The sequence below is a fragment of the Pongo abelii genome, chromosome 14, assembly GCF_028885655.2.
Source record: "Pongo abelii isolate AG06213 chromosome 14, NHGRI_mPonAbe1-v2.0_pri, whole genome shotgun sequence".
NCBI classification, from domain to species: domain Eukaryota; kingdom Metazoa; phylum Chordata; class Mammalia; order Primates; family Hominidae; genus Pongo; species Pongo abelii.
Window position 1 is genome coordinate 39138164 of NC_071999.2, and position 18858 is coordinate 39157021.

The 18858-nt window shown below is 34.3% G+C and overlaps 1 long non-coding RNA gene across 1 annotated transcript in view; it reads left to right on the forward strand.

Moving 5' to 3' along the window:
• Nucleotides 1-609: 609 nt before the first annotated feature.
• The window catches only part of LOC134759848 (uncharacterized), a 34300-nt gene continuing 16051 nt past the window's right edge, over nt 610-18858 (forward strand). Inside the window, exon 1 of the long non-coding RNA XR_010136694.1 lies at nt 610-671. This is a non-coding gene — a long non-coding RNA (uncharacterized LOC134759848). The remainder of the gene's footprint in view (nt 672-18858) is intronic.

Consider the following 18858-nt stretch of genomic DNA (forward strand, 5'->3'; position numbering starts at 1 on the left):
TCTGATTTTTACCACCACACTCGAGTAATTTTCATTTTGTTCTTTTATATTGTGTATAATTTTCTTAATATATTTTAGCTTATTTTCAAATATTAGGTTGTAATTTTCATCTTTTATGCTGTGCCTTTCCGGCATTTAAAAATTTTCAGTTAGTTTCCTCATAGTTTTGTATGGAGTGTGACTTCAATTCTTCTTTGTTACTTAGTTTTATATAAAATCAGTTTTCCTAATCTTTCAGGAGGAAGGCGTGGTTCAGGATTTTTCTTTAACATCATATTCTAGAGCTTCTAGTATTTCTAACATCTCTATTTCTCTTCTCAATTTTATTTAAACTTATTTTTCTTTAGTTTATTTTTTTAACCCAGTTCTGCTTAATTTGGAGTCTCTTTGCACCAGTTTTTGCAGCTGTGTGTAGCTCTCTCCTTGAATGAATCTTTGTTTCTTTAGTTTTGAGAGGTCAAAACCATAGCTCTTTCAAACCTTACTGCAGACCTCTTTCTCTTATCTGATGTTGACGTGTGTGAAATCCCTCCCAGTTTCAGCTTCTGTTCTCAAATTGGCTCCCTGAGCATTGCAATGAAGATCTGTATTTTATTTTGGTTTTAACAGGTCCGTCAGATGTCATGTTGACTTGCTCTGCTTTCACCTATGAAGATGCTGATATTATACAAGTATGTATCTGTCACTGGTTGGCTCTTACCTACTCATATTTTGGGGTTCATGAGCATATTTTGTTACCTAGATTTTTGTAGGTGTTTGGCATGGATTTGCAGTTTGGTTATTCTAATTGCTCTATTTTTACGTGGGGATTTGAGGAGATTAAAAAGCACACTTTTGCTGCCATCCTTCCAAAGGTTCAAAATGCTTTTTTTTTCCTGTTTAATGTAGAATTTATGTTCAACTATTTGACAAAAAGAGAGAGACTTCTGCCCTTGAATACACATATTTTCTACTATCTTAACTGATTTTCTTCACAGACTACCAGTGCCTACACTTATCTTCTTCATTTCTTTCTCTTCCTTTTCCTTTAGTAATAATTTCATGATTGTTGGACACTTTCCTCAAAAGACATTTACTTAATTACACATGGAAATATAGTAGCTTTTCAGTGGATAAACCTGACAGACAGTGCATTAACAAAGTAAGCAAGTGCTGGAACAAATAGATAAATCATGTAGATCTTGATATGCATCTGGAACACTACCTCACTTCTGCATTACTCCTGCCCCAACATCCTGAATCCAATCATGAGGAAACAGCAAACAAACCCAAATTAAGGGAAATTCAAACAAACTAACTAGCTAAACCACTTCAAAAATGTCAAGTGAACAGGCAACCTACAGAATAGGAGAAAATTTTTGCTATCTATCCATCTGACAAAGGGCTAATTCCAGGATCTACAAAAAACTTAAACAAATTTACAAGAAAAAAACAAACAACCTCAACCAAAAGTGGGTGAAGGATATGAACAAACACTTCTCAAAAGAAGACATTTATGCTGCCAACAAACATATGAAAAAAAGCTCATCATTACTGGTCATTAGAGAAATACAAATCAAAACTACAATGAGATACCATCTCATTGGTTGGAATGGTGATCATTAAAAAGTTAGGAAACAACAGATGGTGGAGAGGATGTAGAGAAATAGAAACACTTTTACACAGTTGGTGGCAGTGTAAATTAGTTCAACCATTGTGGAAGACAATGTGGCGATTCCTCAAGGATCTAGAACCAGAAATACCATTTGACCCAGCAATCCCATTACTGGGTATATGCCCAAAGGATTATAAATCATTCTATTATAAAGACACATGCACACATATGTTTATTGCAGCACTGTTCACAATAGCAAAGACATGGAACCAATCCGAATGCCCATCCATGATAAACTGGATAAGGAAAATGTGGCACATATACACCATGGAATACTATGCAGCCATGAAAAAGGATGAGTTTGTGTCCTTCACAGCGACGTGGGTGAAGCTGGAAACCATCATTCTCAGCAAACTAACACAGGAACAGAAAACCAAACACCACATATTCTCACTCATAAGTGGGAGTTGAACAATGAGAACACATGGACACAGGGAGGGGAACATCACACAGAGGGGCCTGTCAGGGGGTGGCGGACTAGAAGAAGGATAGTATTAGGAGAAATACCTAATGTAGATGACAGGTTGATGGGTGCAGCAAACCACCATGACACATGTATACCTATGTAACAGATCTGCATGTTCTGCACATATATCCCAGAACTTAGAGTAAAATAATTTTAAAAAGGCCAAAAAAAAAAAAGTCAAGGTTGTAAAGAAGAAACTGTTCTAGGTTAAAAGAAATTAAGGAAACTGGGTAAATAAATGCAATGTACGATGCTGAACTGGACCAAGAAGAAAAGTACATATTTTTATTTTGCTTCAGTGGACATCAGTGAGATAATTGGGGAAACCTGAATATGGTTTATAGATGATATAAATAAGCTATGTCAGTTATAGTGGTTTGATTTTGATAATTCTACTGTGGTTATGTAAAATAATACCTATAATTTTAGGAAACTCACACAAAGGATTTAAGAATAAAGGGGTATTATTACTGTAACTTACAGTCAATTCTTGTTTTTCACAGTAGTTGTGTTATATAAAGTTGCTGAAAAATACTAAGTTGATGAATACTCTCCTGTAACCATTGCTTCTAGGAGAAATACAGGGTTAGATTCCCATGAGTCTCTGATTATACAATTTAATTAACCCATTGTGTTGGTCTTTTTATGTTTCTATAACAAAATACCCAAGGATGAGTCATTTATAAAGAACACAAACTTATCTTCTTACAGTTTTGGAGGCTGGGAAGTCCAAGATCAAGGCATCAGCAGATCCATCTCTGGTGAGAGTTGCTCTCTGCTTCCAGAATGGTGCTTTCTTTCTTATCCTCCAGAAGGGGCAAATGCTGTGTCCTCACAAAGCAGGAGAGTGGAGGAGTAAAGGGACAAAAAGGGCCTAACCTTGTTCCCTCCAACCTTTTTATAAGGCACTAATCAATTCATGAGGGCAGAGCCCTTATGACTTAATCACTTCCCAAAAGGCCTACCTCTTAATATGACAACAATGGGGATTAAGTTTCAACATGAATTTTGGAGGTTACATAGCCAAGCCATAGCCCCAATTAATACATAATATTGTTGTATGTGTGCTTTTGTTTAAAGACACCTTATTTGATATACATCGTTGATTCATCAACATTGGACTCATGGCCAACTGAATCATAATTCATGCCTAAATGAATCTTATCTAACCTAAGTATTTTCTTCATAAGACAGAAATAAATGTATATCATATTACATATGTTGTATGTACATTATATATACAATTGTATATTTTAGAACATCATTAAAATACATGTAAAGAAAAAATGGTAATGCACATGTAATTAATATTAATACTTGAGTAATCTGGTTGAAAAGTATACACAAGAATTCTTTGTACTAATTTTTCAATTTTTCTCTAATTCTGAAATTATTTGAAAATAAAAAGTAAGAATTAAAAAAGTAAGGCTTTTCCTCTATTGTTTTCTGATAAAATCCAAGAAGCAGCTAGGACAGGGCCTCGAATGTGTTGAATAAATACTTCTTTAAGGAATGAGTGATTATTGTTAAGCAAAGTATCAAATCTACAGAACTAGAGTTAGAAATGTTTCCCATAAAAATGATGGTAGAGTACATGGGAATTAATTATCTCTGTACATGAGGGAATGTATAGAGAAAGGCTAGTTTAGCGTTGTAGTTTTCATCGATTAGATGTAGAAAATTCAAAAATATTTAAGTTATTCTTCCTCCTATCATTTCTCACAGTAATAAATTGTGATTGGTAAGCTTATAGACTATCATAATTATAGTAATAGTAATTGTGCAGCAAGTAATGTTACTGACGTGCTCTTTTTTAAAAAGTACAACTTTGTCAACTATTTATTAAACGTTACAGGCATTCAACTGACCTTTGTTTGATCTCAGATACAACTTGTGATGGCCCCAGGTTTGAAATAAACCTGGCCCAGGATTTTACTTATTCAACGCATGTCATTTAGTATTCTGCCCATCTAAGCATCTTATTTTAGAATCAACCATATGGAATTTTGATGCCAAGACTTATCTTAATTCTGAGCTATCTAATAGCATGGTAATTACTACAAAGCCATCAAGTACCACCAAACAATTTGCATTTCCTTAGGGAGTAATTTTCCTACAGGACAAATAGCCGTTGTCAAAGGACTAAGAATAATTTTGTTTACAAGCACAGATTTAGAAACCACTAAACAAGTATGAACATGCACTGAAGATGTGACTTTCACTCTTAAGTATTTGACTTTAAATCATTAAGCTTTAAATGCTTGTAATGAATTTTAAAAAAGCATTTCCGCTCTTCTGATGAGTAATAAGAAAGTAGGCCTCTGCGGTTCTTCTTGACCCATTAATAGGAATGTATGTTAAGAGCTCTTGTTTATTCTCACCATCTTGGTTATAAATATATTCAAAACCAGAAAAAAAAAATTTTTTTCTTTAATTCAATTCAGTTCAAACCAATTCAGTAATCATGAATCAATCACTTATTTGTGCAAGACACTATACATAAAGCTTTAAAAATATACTTACTGATTTCAAAATATTTTAATTATTTTGCCTCTCATGGTGCAGCAAAGCACCAAAACTCCTACACGTGCCCCTTTGGACTGCTGATATTTTGATATTACTCAAATTCCTGGTTGCTCTTTCTTACATGAGATATTTTAGATCTAAAAAATTTAATTTATTGCTTCAAAATCCCAACTTATTTCATCATAAACACCCAATATTGTTGTTCTGCTTGATTCTACAGAAAAAACTTTGGTATTATAAACAATATAAATTTGTCCATTAATAACTTACCTTATTAGAAACAACATAAAAGATTTATCTCATCAGAGCCTGTTACGTTGCCGAAACTGCACTTTCATTATTAGTTCCTCCCCTAGAATTGACTTCAAAAAAATAAATTCGTATTTAAATTATGAATGGGTGTAAAATGTTTTGATGTTTCAGATTTTAGAGAGACCTAGTGTTCATCAAATTACGAAATAGAACTTTTAAAGTCAGTCTAGATGCCTCCTAGTAATTTAGCTTTTCAATTGGCCATAATTTTTGGCTTACAACATTAATTAAAACACTCGTGCTGAGAGGTTTTTGCTTCCCCTGGTGACTTTTCCTGGAATTGATGTACTTTGACAGAGTAGGGCCATATTGCAGTAGTTATAAGATGTAAAGCTGAATCGAATATGTTGATACTCCCTGAAGATATTTAATAGCTCAACACTTTATCTGAGATGACATAATGGCTGTCAACAAGATTGCTACCTGAGACAAAGAATCACCTTATCAGTAGAGCCTATAAAATGTAGCTAGTTAGCTAAAACTCAACTTTATTATTTTTTTACTATCAAGTTATATGTAACAAAATGAGGGACCTTTTTTTGTCTCTAAGACTAGTAATAAATGATCTTGTAGAATAAGCATTTGTCTCTTAGTATCAAATAGAGATATGCCAGTTATCCAGAAAAAAAGAGTGGATAAAGGAAAGAGTAATTTACATATCTGAAATCCCCATGAGAACTGTAAGTTGCCAAAATAAATGATCATAATTATTTATCTTATTAGCACATTGTAGATAATGTTTATGATAAGATTAAGACTAGACTTTGAATTGACGGAAGCTTCTTAGCAAGTTAGTGAGTTTATCTGGTTTCCATAATGATTTCTGCAGCTATCAACTGCAGTGGGATCTCCATCAACTGTGAAAGTGTCTCCCAAAGAATGAATGTGTCATGATACCACCAATTCATTTACTGCACAGAGAGAGCTAACTAGAAGGCTGTTTTTTCTTAACTCACTATCTCTCATCAATTAATCTCTTGATATGAAGAAAAATCTCTTCCTTCCTTACAAAATTAAGTTTCTGAGGCTTTCTGGTTCAGGAAATTGTGTGTATCTATTACTTGATCAACCCTTTATTGTTTGGTCCAAATCTTCTCCAGATATTTATTATCCCACCTCGTAATCATTCACCTTACAGTCATCACAGCAGGATAGGGTCATGCTACTAAAATTGCTATTTGGCCAAGGTGGTAGTTTATAAATAATCAGAAACTATCAATAGAGTTTCAATTATCTGAAAAACCACTTTGAAAGGCAAAACTAAATGGGAATATGTGAATTTTAATATTCATATTTTGATGCCTGCTTTTGAAATATTACTGTTTACGTATCTTATAGATAAAATATTCTCTCAAATGAATTATTTTAAGACAATTACAAAACGTAAGGATTTTGAGTGAAAATAGAGTGGCAGTCCATTAAGTAGCCTCCTGGAAACCATCAGAGAAAATTAACAGGGTCAGCATAATGCAGCACAGATGATGAACACGTGGAAAAGGATATATCAAGTTAAAGCTCTGCTCTGTGCCCTTGAACAAGTCACATATTTTTCTGTACTCTTATCTATATAATACATGGTTTGGACTTGCTTAAAATGCTTTCGATAAATTGTATCATTTTTTAAAAAAGAAATTGTTCAAATGTAAAGTTTGTCTTTCCTTTCATAGATATTAAAAATTGTAAAGAAAAAGTGATGAAATAGAAGGCTGTCTTCTCAAAAGTGGAGGTTATTTTGTTGGGAAGAAAATATGAGGCCAAAGAGTTGAAATCCTGTGATAACTACCCCATTTAATAAACATAATTCCTCCTTTAATGGATATCAAGACAGTCTATCAAATACTGGTCAGTCTAGGTACACAGAAGCACCAATTCACAGCATAAATGAATTATTTTGGAACCACTGAAAAATGTTGATGTTTCTGCAATCCTTTTCCTTGAGTTCTAAAGGTCACAGGAAGGGCTCATTCACATAATTTCTTAAGCATTCATGGGATGCTGCTGAATAGATTCAGCTACTATCTTTGCCCAGTGAACTTTCAAAATCACCTTAGGTATAATTGTCTAGGAAGCCCAATTAAACTGGTATGTTCCACTGGATCTCTTTCCCCATAGGTTTTTTTTTTTTTTTTAAATATGGAAGTAAATTTTCCTTTCTTCTTTCTTTCCTCTTGTACTAAATATTTGGGAATAGATTATGTTATTATCTTTACAATCTTCTATGGTAGTTGAAAAAAGGAGTAGGAAGACTGATTGTGTACCAGGTGGGCACTGAGGGAGAGGACAGGTCCATGGATGGGCCTAGTCTGGGTGCAGCCTGCAGCTGCAAAACAGCACTCACATGTCCATGGCTGTACAATGTGATCCCGCATGAGCAGCCGTGGCATCAGGGTGAATCCGAGAGGGATACAGAGGACAATTTTCTTTCAGCTGAAGTTTGAAGTCAAATCTCCAGATGGCAAAGGGAAGAAGAATCAGGCAGATGAATAATAACAAGAAATGTTTATGGCCATGCTTAAGGCTGCATTCTGTGGGAATGTACTTTATGTACCAGAAAAGTGGAGCTAAACTTTCAGAAATTCAAGAATGGGAAAGAATCTCTCTCACTCACTAACATGATATTTGAGGGTAAATCTTTTTATTCTACTATTTGTGCTAAGGCAAAACTCACAGCTACTACTGGGAGAGGAAACATCTTGCCTATTACAAATTATTTGGGTCGGATTCTTTCTTAATGGCACATTTTGATAAAAAGGATGAGATTGCAAGAGCACTTGGTTTGGGGACAGTGATTCATTTAAAAAGAAGAAAGGACTGAAAGGTGGTATCTGAGAGCTGGGTAGATCAGTAGAAATTCTTCTAAAAATTTGGTCTGTATATATCTGTAGATGTTTTAAAAAATAAAATATATGTGACTTCCCATGCAACATAAGTAGTTATCAATCTAGTGTATTACTAGGACATGGTTAGGAGAGGTATGGTTTATCTGAGATAATCATCTAGAAAGAATAGCAAATAAAATACCTAAAAAAAGAATAATAACAAGGGAATTGTCAGGTATTGAAATGTACTCTAAAGCTACAGAATAAAAATTTTTATTGTGGTAATGATGCCACCGATGCCAGAATTGACAGAGCCAGTATAAGAACTTACTAGTTGAAAAAATAGACCTTATATGTATAGAAATGTAGTATATATATCACGCATACATGATAAACTTATTAAATATTCAAAACGAAATGATTAGCTTATGCATAGTCTTGAGGTAGTTAATATATATGAAATAAATTAAGAAAAATAGCTATTGTTACAAAACATAGGTGAAAAATAACAAACATCCTCTCAAATGCATAGCTGAGTTCCCAAGAAGGTAAGGGTATTCTCCAGATGCTGAAAATTAAAGCCAAGCTAAAAAAACTGAAGTGGTGTTACCTGGAGTTGATTGTAAACCTTGGAAAACAAGACTTTTTTTTTTTGAAACAGAGTCTCGCTCTGTTACCAGGCTGGAGTGCAGTGGCACGAACTCTGCTCGCCACAACCTCAGCCTCCCGGGTTCAAGCAATTCTCCTGCCTCCGCCTCCCAAATAGCTGGGATTACAGGCACCCACCACCTTAGGCTAATTTTTGTATTTTTAGTAGAGACAGGGTTTCACCATGTTAGCCATGATGGTCTTGATCTCTTGACCTCCTGATCTGCCTGCCTGCGCCTCCCAAAGTACTGGGATTACAGGCCTGAGCTACTGGGCCTGGCCGATATTTTTGTTGTTGTTGTTGTTTTGGCACAGAAAGACAGGAGATAGAGCTGTCATACCACTCCTGGTAGAGGTTCACATGATGATGACATATAAATCTAAGACTTTTGATATTTACACCTCTAGAGAAAGGGTGGACTAGAAAAAAAATTTAATCTTTTGATGTAGGGGTGTAACAGAAACTTGTTAGATTATGCCTGAGTTCTGGGTGAAAAAATTCCCCAAAGAGAGTTTGTAACTACCAACATGGTCGCTTGGAAGTTCTTACTTCCTAAGTGGGCTAAGAAACCCTGGGCTGAGAACACAACAAAACAAAAAGTGACTATTTGCACACCCATGTTTGTGGCAGTACTATTTACAATAGCCAAGAGGTGGAAGCAACACAAGCATGCATTGATAAATGAATGGAATAAAGAAAACATAACATATATACATATAACAGAATATTATTCGGCCTTAAAAAGGAGGAAAATTGTGACACATGCTCCAATACAGATGAACCTTGAGAATATTATGCTAAGTGAAATAAGCCACTCACAAAAAGACAAATATAGTATAATTCCATTTAAAGTATCTAAAGTAATCAAATTCATAAAAAGAAAGAGTAGACTGGTGGTTATCAGGGCTGAGGGGTGAATTGGGGAAAGATAAATTATTTAATTGGCATAGAGTTTCAGTTCTCCAAGACGAAAAATTTTGGAGATCGATTTCACAACAATATAAATATACTTAATACTACTGAACTGTTCACTCAGAAGTGGTTAAGATAGTAAATTTTATGTTATGTTTTTGCACAATTAAAAAAAAGAAAAGATGGTGGAAAACAGTGACACTGTTTGAGAGCAACAGTAGTATCAGGGAAAAATCAATCCAAATACTTTTTGACAGGTGTGCCTTCAACACAGACTGCTCAAAACTCCCATAAATATGAATCACAGATGAGCAGGAGCTCATAATTTATAATCACAAAGATCATAGGAAATAAATTAGATATTATCAAGATTAAACAAAAACAATGAATGACAGAATATAATTTAATATATTCAAAATTTTAAAAATCATCAGATTATTCAATAACGATGAAACTGTTACAGATCATGAAACAGATATATTGAAATGCCTAATAAATTACGGGAAAAAATAGAAAAAGGAGAAAGATTTATAAAAGCAAAGTAATATAAAAAATAGAACGAGAACTTCTAGACATGAAATACATTGTCATTGAAATTTAAAATTTAATGGGTGACCTCAATAGGATAAGATAATATTAAAGAACTGGAAGATTGATCTGAGAAAATTTCTAGAAAATAGGACAAAACCTCAAAGGGACACAAAATAAGAAACAGAAATTAAGACATGGATAGTAGAATAAAGACTAACGTACATCAAATTACCTTTAGAAGATGAGATCAGGGAGAATTAGGAAGAGGTAATATTTGATGAGATATATGTTGAGAATTGTTTAGAATTGATTAAATTAATATTCTGATTCAAGAGACATAACACAGTTTACAACTAGACATACCACAGTGCAATTTCAGAACACGAAAGACAATGAGTGTGGCACAATTCTCCAGGTGGCCTTGAACAGCCCAGTACTCCCCATTTTCTTGCATGTATTAGCTTGGTACAAAAGTAACTGCGTTTTTTGCCATTACTTTTAATAATTCTCAATAAAGACTGTAGAATGTGCTGAGATGAAATATCCATAGATGAGGGGGAGCTGGCCATAACAGCCTGGGCTTTATTCCAGTCCTCTCATAGAACAGGAAGTTCTTCAATACTCTAGCCCAGTGAGTCATGTTACTATCAGAAACATAACCTCAAAGGGCTGCCTTCAGGGTCCCTCATCTGCAGTGCAAGTGGGCACACACAGTCAAGACTCCATCCACCCTGTGCAGCATTCTGAACCTTGGGGGACCGACTCACAATGAGTTTTCAGTTTTGGTTGTCCCCTGCTACTTGGTTGTAAGTAATAAAATTGTTTCATGTAACTTGTTACATATAAATGTGTTCTGTCTTACCGGATTTAGACAAGTTGGTAACCAGTGCACAGTGAACCTGTTTCATAATCAGATCTTAAAAGCACCAGAGAGAGCAAAATATCTAAAAGAATATATTATTTTAACAGGAGAATTCTCACTAGTAACAGTAAACCCAGGAAACAGTAGAATTATATCTTTAATTTGCTGAAAGTACCAACCAATAATTATATTCTAAGCTATGTTGTCATTTAAAATAGCGATATAAAGACATTTTCAGAAAAACAAAAACTGAAATAGCCCACCACCAATAAATGGCTTATTAAAGTTACTCTAAATAATATACTTGAAGGACGAAATTGAAACCAGAAAGAAAGTCTAAGATGCAAGAAGAAATGGCAAAGAGACTGGTAAACTGGTTAGTAAACCAAATTCTTATACTAAGCCTCAACTTTCCTCTTCATCTCCCTCTGGTTATCTTTTTTTGATTGTTACTGTAATTTCAACTTTATTACAGAACATACAAATATTATTTAACTTTACCCTTTGAAATGTGCTGGGATATGGTTTATACAACCTAGCATACTGTCGGTTTTTTTAACGTTCCATAAGCAAATAAATCATCAGATATTCTTTACCTGAATATCTGACACCTGTTTGGTGTAGGCCCTCTATATGTAAATAAATATATATAAAATATTTATATACAAGTGAGATAAAATGTAAATTGTTTTGTTCAAATTTCTATATTCTTCTTAATGTCTTTGTCTTTGTGTTCTATCAGTTACTAAGAGAGGTAGGTTAAAAACGTCAGCTCTGTACTTTTGCTGTAGGGTGGTTGCATTGGGCAATAGTAGGTAAACATTCCTTCTGCAAACACTATAAAATACTGGATATATTGCAAAGGTCATATAAAAGGCTTTGAAATCAACAAGAATTAGACAATCTAAAATTCCAGAGATGGAAAATTCATTCCTAAGTAAGTTAGTAATTTCTGACTGTCTTCTTCTATGAAGTCATGTGATAATTTTGAGTTTAGGCTGACTCAGACTTGGCACAGGCAGAGGGCTACTGCCAGAAATGAGAACAATCAGAAAAGCATTTGCATATCAAGCAGAGCTGGCAGAACAAACTAGACAATAGAGAAGCCCCAATCACAAGGCTAATTTTACCCACAGTTCTTTATTGAGTTCTTAGGCATTGCAAGAGGGAGAGAGCTATGCTAGAGAGGCCGTGTAAAATCTACCTCAATTTTGTGGTGTGGAGGAGACAAAACTTCCTCTGAAGGAAGAAGGTCAGCAAGAAACATATAACTGGTATGCTCTTAACATATTTTGAACATATTTGAAGCCAGGGCCTAACGAATAGAGCTCAGAATCTTGGAAAAAAGAATGTTCAGTGTAGAGGAGACAAATTCCACCAGGCTTTCAATGGCCTTGGAGGGCCATATTCATGGAGGATTTCAGATCAGAAAGGCCTAGTGAAATTTCCTGCAGTTCATGGTGCTTAGGAAAAGCACCATGTCCCCTTCATAATATTTGCCAGATTTTAAATCTATAAAAAGTAGGAGTCCAGAGACTTCAGTTCAAATCTCCAAAGGATGGAACTTCCAGGGTAGAAATAAGGAAGATCCATGAAGTTCTCAAAACAAGCAAACAAAGACATAAAAAACACTAGATAGGGATTAGGGAAGCAGGAATTCCCAAAGAACAAGAAAAACTAAAGAGAAACTGAATTTTTTCAGCGATATCTCCAATCTGTTCTTTATCAGATAGGTGAGATCAGTAGCTCACACTTTCTGCCTAACAGAGGAAGTAAGAAATACTCATTGGTGAAAAATATTATCTGGGGCTTCTACATTATTTTATACACAACTTGTGACATATGATTAAAAAAACAGAAGACAAACTATGGAAGTCAGTAATTAGGAAAAGACATTTTTGAAGTACACACACACAAAAAAAAACCCACAAAAAATACTGCCAACTTAGAATTTTATTCCTGGTTTAAGAAAGTCTTTAAAAATAAGATGGAATTTTAAAGGAATGTGTTCAGGCAAATAAAAGTAGAACAATTTTGTCATCAGTTGACATGCATAATAAAAAATAGTGAAGGAAGTTTTCATGCTAAAGAGAAATGATCCCAAATGGAAGCATGGAATAAATTGAAGAATTAAAAAGTACTGAAAATGGCACACATTTGGATAAACATAAAGGAATATTGAGTGTTTCTAAATTATGAATAATAAAGTTTTATGCAGTTTATGACTTATGTCGAAGTCAAAATATGTGACAACATTAGCTCAAAGGACAATAGGGAGCTAAATGGCATTAAATTGCTATATTCTATTTTACCACTAGAAAGTGGTAAAATCACTAAGCTAAATTAACCATTACAAATCTGCTATGCAGTTGATGTGTCTGGTATAGTCACTATAAAATTAATATAATAATAGCAAACTAAATAGCTAAAGATGAGAAAAATAGAAACAAAGAACAATTAACTCATCCGATATAGGTCAAAAGGGAAGTAATAAACAAAGAACAGAGAAGAGAAACAAAAAGTAAGATAGTGTACTTAAACCCAACTCTATCAATAACATTAAATGTAAAAGGACTAAACACTCCAACTAAAAGGCAAAGTTTATTAGAGAACAGAAACAAAACCAGAACAAAGCCAAACCCAATCAAATGCTGTTTACAGTAAAGATACTATAAATGTATGGGCATACAGCTAAAATAAAAGGTTAGAAAATGACACACTATACAAACAATCATCAAAAGCACTCTGTAATGGCTTTATGAGACAAAATAAATTTTCAGGGTAGAATGATGCTAGAAATGACAAAAGGAAAATGTCAATAGGAAGGCATAACTATTCTAAATTCATATAAACTTATTAATAAGACCTAAAATATACAAAGCAAAAATTGACAGAACTTTAAAAAGCAACAAAAAACCCTCAATCATAGTTGGAGATTTTATTATTTTTCAGTAATTGATAGAATAAGGGAAAAAGATATTAGCAAAGATAAAGAAAATTTGAACAATAGTATTAAAAATTGGGCCTAGTTGATTTTGATAAAACATTATAAACAATAATTATAGAATGCACATTTTAAAAATCCACACGAAACATTTACATTAATGGATTCTATTCTGGGATACAAGAATAGTCTTAATACATTTTCAAGAATTGCAATTCTTGGAAAATTTTTGTCTGAGTGCATCCTCTGACCAAAATGTACTTAAATTAGAAACCATTAATATAAAGATAACTAGAAAATTTCAGAATACAAATTTATAGCTACAAAAAATATATTAGAAAAGAAAATCGATGGTCATTCTCAAGATTTTATCTCAAAATTCTGTAAAAAAAAGTCAGATGAAACCCAAAGAAAGTGTAATAGGAACTTAGAAAAATAAGTGTAGAAAATGATAAAATGGAAACCTAACACAAAATTATTAATAAAAATGGGCAAGATCAGAAGTTTGTACTTTCAAAGTAGATCTATTTCTAGCAAGATTAATTTAGAAAAAATAGAAAGCAAAAAATAACATTATTAGAAATATAAAATAAAACATTAATGATAATTTTACAGATCTTAAAAAAGAATATTATGAAAAATTTTACATCAATAAATTTAATAGCTCAAATTGAATAGACTAACTGAAAAGTAAGGAGAAACAGAAATAATGAATAGTCCAATTTTTGTTAAAAGACTAGAATCCTTAATTTAAAAAATAAAGTAGTAATAGCAATAATATACAATTATTATTTAGAGAACAGAGGAATATAACACTTTCCACAGGTCAATATTCCTCATAAACACAAAAATCCTAAACAAAGTATGAGTAAATATTGCTGAATCCTGTTATATATGAAATATGTTATATATAACATGATTAAATGAGCTTTTTTTCCCCCAGGAATACAAGATTGATTGATATTTAAAAACCAATCAGTGAAAATCACTATATTAACAAAAGAGAAGGAAAATACGATTTCTTTCAATAGACACAGAATTTTTAAATAAAATGTAATATTCATTCAAGGTTCTTAAAAATCAGTAAAGTAAGAATAGAAATTCCTCAATCTGGTAAAGTTTGTCAAGAAAATATTTAATTTAACATCATCTGTATGGTGAAGTATTGAACACTTTTTTTCTTGTGGTTAGAACCAAGGAAAATGTGTCTTCTATCACATCTTCTATTCAGCATTGTTCCTGAAATCTTAGGTGGTGCAATAAGGCAGGAAAAGAAAATGAAATAAAGGTATGAAGATTGGGATATATAAAGTAAAACTCTTCTTTGGTGAATGGCATGATTGTGTATATTAAAAATCTAAAACAATATAGGAGCCATTAGAATAAATAAGTGTATTTTCTTAATACAATGAAAATAAATTGTATTTCTGTTTACTATCAATAAATAATCAAAAATAAAATTTAGGAAATCATTCACAATAGTGTTTAAAAGATGAAATATTTGGAGATAATGAAGTGGCATCATTGTCTGGGGTAAATACCTGAGATTCATCATCTCATGCTAAGGAAATCAAGGACACAGACACACAGGAAGTGAGTTTAAGAGCAGTGGTTTAATAGGCAAGAGAAAAGAGAAAAGCTCACTCCCTCCTAAAGAGAGAGAGGGGCTCCTGAGGGGTGTCTTCTGGTTCCATGGTAAAATGCACAAGGTTTTATAGACCAGTTGAGGAGGCGGTGTCTGATTTACATAGGGCATGAGAGATTGGGTGGACCAAGTGTGCTGTTTGCATAGCACATGAAGAAGCTGGCCATCCCACCCTAATCTTTTATTATGCAGATGAGGTGTCTACCTGGCCAGTGCCATGTTGCTTGTTCCTTTACTGAACACATGGTTGACAAAGAGAAAGGAAGATGGAGCTTCCATGTTGAACATGCCTGGCTTCCAGGTATCCCTTTTCTATTGGCACAGCTGCCGGCATTTACCTATGCAAGCTTTTAGCTTGCTTATCTGTGCTCACAGCTTGATTTTTCAGGCTGCTTTTTGTTTGAAAAGAAATGATTTGGGGGGCTGCTTTTTATTAAAAGAAATCTTACTGAAGACTCTCTTACCATCACTATCTGTCTAAATAATTTATATCTAGCTCCTGTATCAATAATTCCAGTGAAAAAATGCAAAAAAAAATCCACAAAACCATACTGAAAGAAATTAAAAGAAATATAAATTAACATAGAGACATATCATGAATTGGAAGACAATATTGTTAAAATGTCAGTTCCATTCAAAGAACCTAGACTGGCCAAGGCAATATTGAAGAAGTCAAAGATAAAGAACTTAAAATGACCAGATATTAAAACTTACTATAACCCTAATGTAATTGGTATTGGATGAAGACAGGCAAATAGAGCAATAAAAGAGAATAAAGAGTCCAAAACCAGACCCATACATATAAAGTCATCTCTTTTTTTTTTTTTAACCAAGTTAGAGCTGTAAAAAGAAAAAAGGATTTCTTATCAATAAATAACACTGAGTCAATTAGATAATTAATATAGAAAATAAATAAACTCTGATCCCTACCTCACACTATTCATAAAAGATGGTTTGAGTTGGATCATAGACTCAAATATAAAAGGTCAAGCACTGAAGCTTCTAGAGTTAAATAACTACCTGTATTAATAATTGCAGTTTTAAAATATCTCAGCAGATTCTTCAACACTCCTCACTTAAAAAGGTGAAGTCTGATTCCCCTCCCTTTGAATGTGGGCCAGACTTACTATCTTGTTTCTAATGAAAAGAATGTGCTGGAAGTGATGCTCTGTGACTTTTACAGCAAGCTTTTTAAAAATCAAAATAACTTCTGCCTGGTTCCTAGGGGACAAGTGACTTTGCATACTTGAGCCACCACATAAGAATCCTGGCTATAAGGAGGCCATCCTGCTGGAGAGACCATGTGGAGAGACCACACAGAAATGGGGGAGATGTCTAGAGACTCACTCGCAGTTCCAGCCCCAGCTGTCTAATTCCTCTCATTTGTATTGCTCTCTTATAGCTGCTGTCACAAATTACCAAAAAATTTGTGGTTTAAAACAATACACACTTATGCTCATATAGTTCTGGGAGAGAAGTCTGAAATTAGATTTACTGGGCCTCAGTCAATGTGTCAGCAGGGCCATGCTCCCTCTGGAGGCTCCCTTGCCTTTTCCAACTTCTTTTTTTTTTTTTTTTTTTTTTTTGAGACAGTCTCACTCTGTCACCCAAGCTGGAGTGCAGTGGCTTGATCTTGACTCACTGCAGCCTCTGCTTCCTGGGTTCAAGTGATTCTTGTGCTTCAGCCTCCCAAATAACTGGGATTACAGGTGTGTGCCATCTCACCCAGATAATTTTTGGATTTTTAGTAGAGACGGGGTTTTGCCATGTTGCCCAGGCTGGTCTCGCACTCCTGGCCTCAAATGATTTGCCTGCCTTGGCCTCCCAAAGTACTGGCATTACAGGCATTAGCCACCATGCCTAGACACATTTTCCAGCTTCTAAAACTGCAATCCCTGGCATGTGGTGCCTTACTCCACCTTAAAAGCCAGCAGCATGGCATCCTGCTTCAGGGGCCACATTACCTCGTTCTTCAATGTCAAATCTCCTTCTGCCTCCCTTTTATAGTTGTGATTGCATTTAGGACCCAATTAGATAATCCAGGATAATCCCTCATTTTAAGAGTTTTGATTTAATCATACCTGCAAAGTCTCTTTTGTTTTGTAAGTTAAATTCACAGATTCCAGGGACGAGGATCTGGGTATCTTTGGCGGCCATTATTCATTCTTGGTAGGAGATGTAAGTGAAAATGCCCTTGAGATGACCCTAGCCCCAGCCGCCACTTGGCTGCAACCTCCTCATGGGAGACAGAAGCTAGAACTGCTGAGCTGAGCCACCAAATTCCTGTCCCACATACCACCAGAGATAATAAATATTTGCTATATTTTATACCCCCAAAGTTTTGGTAAAAACTCCTTGGCGAGTTTTTCTAGGCAATATGAAGAAAATTGAGATAGAACAAATGAGCTTGACACAAACTAAAATTATTTCTTCTAAAACACTGTTTTGTTCTAAAGAGTATATTCTTTCTATTCTTTTGGTGCAAACATGCTCTGTTAGGAAATTATATTTAAAGCACACTATGGCTCATGCTTTCTTAATAGTCTGACTTGGAAAAAGGCAAAATTAATAATCTCTGTCCATTTCACATTTTAAAAAGTATTGCTTTGAAATTGGGAAGTCAGGGAACTACTGTTTATAGGATAAAGTCTAGCTTCATCAGCCTGCACGCAAAACCCCCTATAATCCTCCTGTACCTCTTTCTGTGGCTGCTTCTCCTGCTACAACTCTCTGCACTTATGTCTCAATATTTCTACGCCACTGATTTCCTCACACACAACATTCTGTTTTGCTGGAGGATGCCTCTGTGTATTCCATTTGTTTGCCTGAAATTCCCTTCCCCTTTGTTTTTTCATCAGACTACTTCCCCCCTACTGAAAACCTCAATTTTAAGGAAACTTATTCCCTTCTCCACTTTGTGAATATCTGTATCTTAGCATTTAATGTTTTTATCGAAGTGATCTGTTTATACATATGTCTCAGCTACTAAACAGTAAGGTCAATAAGGACACAATTTTTAAATCCTTATTTTTTTTGAAATTTGCAGAAGATATGGAATAAAACAGGTGCTCCAGAAATGTTTGCCAATTTATAGATAAGTTCTGAAATGCAAATAGAAATGTAGGTCTGCTAAGTTTCCCCATCTGGTTTAAATTTCGGTCCAACAGTGTAATCCCCACTTCTTGTGTGGTGATGTTTTAACTGTTTCTATTTTTAGGTAGCTTTGTCTCTCTGACAAGTCTTTCTTTGATGAGTCCAATCTTCTTCCCTTAACTTCTACCACAAGGCCCCGTTCTGCCCTCTGGAGTTATGAGATAAAGTCTGTCTCTTTTATGTAATAGTGTTTCAGATAGTTAATGCTAGTGAGAGGGTTTCCATTTGGTCCCCTCCTCTGCAGACTAAATGAACTCTACTTGTCAATTTTTCACTGACAGCCTTTTTCAGTCTACCATACCCAGTCACCATCTGTGTTGGTCAGTGTTGTTTTAGGCTGCCAGTATCAGAAAGCATAACAACGATGACTTAAACAAGATGGTTG